The sequence below is a fragment of the Vigna radiata genome, chromosome 8 (genome assembly GCF_000741045.1).
Source record: "Vigna radiata var. radiata cultivar VC1973A chromosome 8, Vradiata_ver6, whole genome shotgun sequence".
Taxonomy (NCBI): domain Eukaryota; kingdom Viridiplantae; phylum Streptophyta; class Magnoliopsida; order Fabales; family Fabaceae; genus Vigna; species Vigna radiata.
In genome coordinates, this window is record NC_028358.1 from 31,961,484 (window position 1) to 31,968,690 (window position 7,207).

Sequence of the window (7,207 nt, forward strand, 5' to 3'; positions counted from 1 at the left end):
AAAAGAGAAGCTAAATGTAACGACGTAAAGGAATGAGAACAGAGAAAGAGAGAACCTAATGGGTCTTCAAAGGCTGAATTCGATCACAAGCCAACGATGAAGAAAAGAGGGAAGGGAAACAAATCGACACTCGCTCTAGTTATAAAAATTGATCCTAGTTATTACATGTTAGTGAAGTTGACCCTGAGTTTACCTTATTAGAAAATTCTTAAAATTTGAGTTGATAGAATAAAAGATAACATTTTTTAAAATAATTTTAAGAGTGATTTTAAATTAAAAAAATTTAAATTTGTTTAATCGTTTGACATTTTTAATTTAACCATATATATTGACATTTTTATTAAGTAATTTAAAATTTTTCAACAAAAATAATTAATGGATTTTACTTTCAAAAGCTATTATTTGAAGTTCAGAAACTTGATTATAATTTTCTTAATTTTTAAAACAAAATTTGACGATGTTATATATTTTACGATTAAAATGATGATTTATCTTTTTTATAGATATTATATTTTATTACAAATTTGTTATCACATTATTTTTTTTTTCATTAATGAATTAGAGATGAAAAGACGCCACAAATTTGCCAAAGTCACATTGCAGTAATTTTTAATGCAATATTATTATATCTTAGCTTCTAAAAAGAACATTTAATAAATCTGATGAAAATCTTTAATAACAATAACCACTATGAAATGGCTTGGAACATTAGTTTAAAATAACAGAAAAAGTTATGTAATAATGATAACATCTGATATTTGTTTTTTGTTTTTTTTTAAATGGTCTTACTAGTACATTGCATTTAGTTTTCTTACTGCTCATGTTTCTGTTGATATTTTATGTGTTCAAGAGAACTGAGAATAAAATTAACTTATATACAAAATTTCAAGGATATAAACATTAATTACATACCTAGCTTACTTTAAAATAATATATTTCATTATATTAAATGAATAATATGGTTTGAATCAAGTTTAAAGAGGTCTAATATATTTTTATTTATTTTTGTGAAGTCTTGGGCCAACATCCATTTCCTTTCCTTACATTTATTTTTTCGAAGTCTAAAAAATTTTCTTATTTCTTTCTCACTTGTCCTTTCTATTCTCCTTCAATTACTCTTTTTATTGTTTTTTATTGTAATCAGCAACAAGTAGTGGTTTATTTTTAATTTTCTCAAAAGTTCTAAGAGTTCCATTTGTACAAATTTTAGTCTTCTAAAATGTTATGAGTTCAATTTTCTTATTAATATTTGGAAACTAGTTGGAAAGGAAGGTAAAGAGGTTGTAGGTTTAACTCTTCCCTACCACAAATATAAAAATAGAGTTTTAACTCATCTAATATGTTTCAATTTTTGTAATTTAGGTCTTGATTAAAAAAAACTAAGGTCATATACTTCATTTGACATCATCAGTTAGTAAGCAATTAGAGCTTAAATGTGGGTCATGTAAGCACGAATTTAAATTTTTCACTTCAATACACACTAGTCAGGATTTATGCCTCGATTATTCTCAAAATCGATGCCATAGGATCTTGACATTCCCCTAACAAAGAGATATGTTAGACTTTTCAGATTATGAACAAGTCTATGACCTCAGTTCTTTACAGAATCGAAACCATATGATCCTAACTTTACACTTAGGAGAAGGAACTTCAAACTGTTTAGATTTTGAAGGGATCTTATGACCTTGGTTGTTCAAAGAACTTGTGTTATAGACACCTTTTACTTCGGTTTTACAAAGAACTGAGACTAAAAGTGTGAGCCAAAAGTAAAAAATGGCTCCAAAACTTTTTATTTTTTAAAATTTTGCGGTGCTTTTGGCATCGGTTCTTATTAAAACTGAGGTCATAGAGTATATACTGCTTCGATTATTAAAATAACTGAGGCAATATGTCTTCGTAGTAGTAAAAAAAGTGCAAATTCACATAATCATTTATAGTTTCTTTTTTCGTATCTTTATTGCTCTTGAACCTTCCTTTCTACTAATACTGCTCCATTGACTTTGAACGTCAATGGCCATTGCCTCCATTGACACTGTCTGAACTTCTTCTTAGTGGTCTTTCATTTGTTCATTTTAGTTTTTTCGTGGTGAGTTGTGGTTCCTTTGTTCTTTACTCTTTTTTTTTTGTGGGGGAGGAGGGGGGAAGGGGGGTTTAACTTAATTTTGGTTCTTGAGTGATAACGTTGTCGTTGACATAATCAAATTAATGCAAATAAATTATAGCAACTTCATTATTGTTAAGATAGTAGCTAACAAAATAGAAAGAGTAAATTCAACCCTAAGTTGTCTTCCAAGAAACACATAATTGATTCTTAACAAATTAGTTCTTATAAAAACTATACAAAAGGGTTAGTAAAACAAAAACAATAAAGAAGATCAAGATCAATAAAAGATTAAAAAATAAAATAACAAAAAATAGAAAGAAATAAATTTATCAAAATATTTAAAAAGATAAAAAAAATGATAAAAAAATAGTTTGATTTCACTGTTTTTTCAAAAAGGATTCATCATTAGTTATATAAAGATTATTGTTTAATTAATTATTGTCTTAGATTTTCAAATTAATCAATGTAAATTCTCAATTAATTTGTTGGTGTTCTCACTCTTAACAAAATTACATTCTCAATTAAAGGCAAAAACTTTGTAGATTAATCATAGTAAATTTAACCAAAGAATTCTCAAATAAATATTGGTAATGTCTAGTCATGTATTCTTTTACCTCTTATATCAAGTAAAAACCTAATTAACCAAAGTACATTCTTGATTAATTATTGCTAAAGTTTTTACCACTAATCAAAGTACATTCTCAACACATTCAATCACATGAAAGTTTCTAACTTTAACCAAAGTAAATTCTCAATTAAAATTAAAAACTCTTAGACTCATATGATTGATATGTTATGTAGATTTAACACCATGCTTACTTGCTATAATGTAAAAATAATTACTTTTAGTTAATTAAGAATCAAAAGGCATAGATAAAAATAAATCAAAACAATAATTAAAAAAACAAACAAATTTATTCATCTAACATTAGAATCCAGTTAAAAAGTTATAGTAAAATCAACCTTAGAGACTTAGCACTTCATAGAATGTTTAAATAACATGAAAATAGAAGAACAAATATGGATAACATGAAAGAAGGGAGAGAGAGGACGAAATTTGAACCATTAGAGGATTCTTAGGCTCTACTAGTATGTTTCCCTCAAGTCTCTTTCTCTTAAGTCTCTTTATATAGAAATTGGATTAGACTTTATTTCAAGCTTTTATGTTATTGTAATCTTCTTTATAATAATGTAATCCCCTTCCATTATCTTCTAAATAATCCAATATCATCAAGATATATTTGATTGTTGTGGAGATCTAAAAATATTTGAGAAGATATTTACTAGATTAAAAAAGATTTGACAAATATTATCTTTTGATATTTATTGATATAGTTAAATAAGGTAATTATTTAACAATATCATATAAAATATCTTAAGATATATTTTCCCCAAATTATCTTTAATCATAAACATTTATCAATTTTGGTAGAAAAAATAGAGAAAATCGTAAGATTCAATTTTTGTTGTTTGTTTTCTCTTCTTGGCTTAGCCAAATTTCTTCACTTTTTCATGTTATGCTTGGATTGATTTCTGGAGGTGAAAAAGCTTCTGGAGGCAAACTTCTTTCGTGAAGTCAAGTATACTACTTGGCTAGTAAACATTGTTATGGTGAAGAAGTCGAATGGTGGAGGATGTGCACAGACTTCACGGACTTAAACAAAGCTTGCCCTAAAAACTCCTATCCTTTACCGAGTATTGATGCTTTGGTAGATGGGACGTTAGGGTACCAAGTTTTAAGTTTTTTGGACGCCTATTCAAGGTATAACCAGATTCCCATGTACCCCCTGATAGTGATAAAACAACCTTTATAACCGAGCGGTCTAACTACTGCTATGAGATTATGTCGTTCAGGTTAAAGAATGTGAGGCCTACATATCAACTGTTAATGGACAAAGTCTTTTGTCATCATAATGGGCGGTGCATGGATGTATATGTAGACGACATGGTTGTGCGCAGCCGTTCAGTGGAGGATCATGTAAAAGATCTTGTAAAAGTGTTTGGCCAGGTGTGCAAGTATGGAATGCATCTCAATCTGGTAAAGTGTACATTCGGGGTGCAGACTGGAAAATTTCTAGGCTTTATGTTAACGGTCAGGGGAATAGAAGCGAATCTTGATAAGTGCAAGGTGGTGCTTGAAATGAGAAATCCACAAAATCTTAAGGAGGTGCAGTGTTTGGTGGGACGACTAACTTCGTTGTCTCAGTTTATTCCAAAATTGGCAGAGCGCATAAAGCTGATTGTGAAAACAATGAAAAAGAGTGTTGAGACCAACTGGGACAATTGGTGTGAAGAGGCCTTTAACGAGATAAAATGCATTCTTGCCAGCCCGCCCGTTATGGGTCGACTTGATCTGAAACACGACTTGCAATTGTTCTTGGCGATTTCGGAGGAAACAATCAATGCGACTTTGGTACAGGAAAGTCTAGAATTCAAACTCATCTACTTCATCAACAAAACACTGCAGGAAACAGACACAAGATATAAGCAAGTAACAAAACACTGCAGGATACGGACACAAGATATAAGCAAGTGGAGAAAATTGTCCGAACGGACTAAATGTCTGAATTATTAAAGGCAACACTTGCCTTCCGGACTAAACGTCCGAACGGACTAAATGTCTGAATTATTAAAGGCAGCACTTGCCTTCCGGACTAAACGTCCGAACGGACTAAATGTCTGAATTATCAAAGGCAGCACTTGCCTTCCGGACTAAACGTCCGAACGAACTAAATGTCTGAATTATTAAAGGCAGCACTTGCCTTCCGGACTAACTATCCGAGTTCTTAAAGGAAACACTTGCCTCCAACATTAAAGGCGATGTTTGCCCTGCAGGGTAACGCCATTAAACTAAGAGTTCAAGATAAGCAATTTTGCAAGTCCTTTCAGCACATCATCATTCAGACATAGAGAGGTCAACAACATCGGACGACCGACGCATTCAAGGCGATATAGAACGCTGAAATCAAGCGCTTCTGCATAAGCAAGTAAGTTCACTCGAATTCATATTAGCTAAGTTACTTTGTCTGAAGAAAAATTTCCACTGAACTGTCAGCGAAGTAAACCCCTTGTTACGCCAAAACGACGAAGGGTGAAACACCTCTAAGGTAAGGAAAATTAAAAATCTAACCGAGGGCCGAAAGCCTTCAAACGTACATACAACATTGCGTTAGGGGCCGAAAGCCTTAGAATTATATCAATTCCCAAACGATTGCATAACAGAAATCAAGGTTGTCAAAAACAACAAATAACAAACATTCAGAATTGCAAAAGAGTTAAAAAAGGAGTTTTATGGTCATCAACAGATTAATGAAAATTCGACTAAGGATCTAAGCTTTTTCAGTATTTACTTCCTCAACGATGGCCTTCTCAGGAGCAGGCACTTCACCAACATCGATGGTCACGTTGTTGGTTTCTCCCAATGGGTCAACAGGTTGTACAGCAGCAGGAACATCCTCTTCTTCTTCTTCCTCACCATCTGAGTAGGTTCCAGCAGGAACCTCTTTGGACGGGATCATTTTTCCATGGAGAATATCTTTCTCCACGTCCAGAGGAAGGTCTTGCAGAGGACGATCAAGCAGGAAGGCAGCTTGCCTAATAGCCTTTTTAAATCCATGGGTATGCTCCAGAATGATTGCTTCCGCCATCTGCCTTTCTCGAGCCTTAGACGCCATTAAGGAACTCCTCAAAGTATTCCTTTCAACGGTCAATTCATTCATAGCCTTTTGGGCGGAGGCAAGATCAGCAGCTTGGCGATCAATTTCTTTCTTGGCTGCCTGAAGGGATCTTGTTACATTTTCAAGGAGAACACGACCTTCATTGATTGTTTTCTCAGCCGCCTCATATTTTGGCCCGCATTCAGAATGGAGAAGTGTGAGATCCATTAGTTGCTTTTGTAAGCCTTCAATGTCGACCTTCTCCTGATCACCCATATGGACTAGTTCTATGGCAGAGGCGGTAGCGCGGGCACAAAACTCCAAAATATGCTGGCTGAGTTGTTGGCGAGACGTATTCTTCAATACCTTCATCTCGGTCGGGTCAAGTTTGGGGTCTATCTTGTATCCAAGATCGAAGCCAGCATCCCATACGCCGTTCGGAAGATCACGATCGGCCTCTGGGTGTCCGGACTCGTCGACAGCAAGCCCTTTAGAAGGGTTCCTCATTCTTTTCCCGGACGGGGCTTCCTTGGTTTGGGGAACCACCCTCCTCTTTCTTTTCAAAGGGATTTCTTCTTCACCCTCCAGATTGACGACCGGCGCTGTTTGGGGAGGGGGTGTCATGGTCCGAACACTGGAACCTTGCCCTTGCACAAGGTCTTTGGAGCAATTAAACCAATCAATATTGGCCTTCTTCTTGCCCATGATAGCTGATACAGAAAAAACTTCAATAAGCAATATCATCAAGTAGTTAATAATTGTTAGTACGGAAACATACCAGAGACTCTTGAATCTAGGTCGTCGTGCGCCAGACAATTGACTAACTGCTTTGAAGAGAAAGGGCGAAGAGATAGTCCTTCCAGTACACCAATGGCCTCTAATTCGTAGGCTGACAATAAATCCTTATCCCAAGAAGTTATCGAACGAGGGAGTTGAGTCCAATATAGGGGAAACCTCTCGCTATCATCCTCGTTGAGGAAAACCGGACGGCCTAAATCGGTAATAAGCACTCTAAAATAGTGTTTCTTAAAGTCTTTATACGAATCAGCGTATAGTTTGAACAGGGTATTTTTGGGGTCGGAGATAAGTGAAACCCAACCCCTCTTGGGAACCGGACGGGTTCTAAAGAAATACAGAAACATAGGGGCGGCCGGTTTTATATCTAAAAATTTGCAGATCACACAGAACGACTGAATATAATCCCAGTTGTTTGGATGAAGTTGCGTAGGGGCAACATTTAAGTGTCTCAACACATTCATATGAAAATGAGAAAACGGAAGTCTAAGATACATATCAATGAACAGACATGAATACATGTAAAAGAAGTGCCTTTCAGAGTTATGTTTATGATGGAAGAAAGGATTCCAAATACCACCTGGAAGCGAACGGCAAGGGGTGGCAGCTTTCTTGTTCCTTTTGGCTTTCCTGGATTGATAGTCTCCGGTCA

General features: G+C 34.6%; 1 protein-coding gene across 1 annotated transcript in view; it reads right to left on the reverse strand.

Annotated features, from left to right (window-relative positions):
• Nucleotides 1–7,198, reverse strand: part of LOC111242299 — an 11,287-nt gene extending 4,089 nt beyond the window's left edge. Inside the window, exon 1 of the mRNA XM_022784872.1 lies at nt 7,136–7,198. The gene's annotated coding sequence lies outside the window, so the exon portion shown is untranslated. The remainder of the gene's footprint in view (nt 1–7,135) is intronic.
• Between the last annotated feature and the right edge of the window lie 9 nt (nt 7,199–7,207).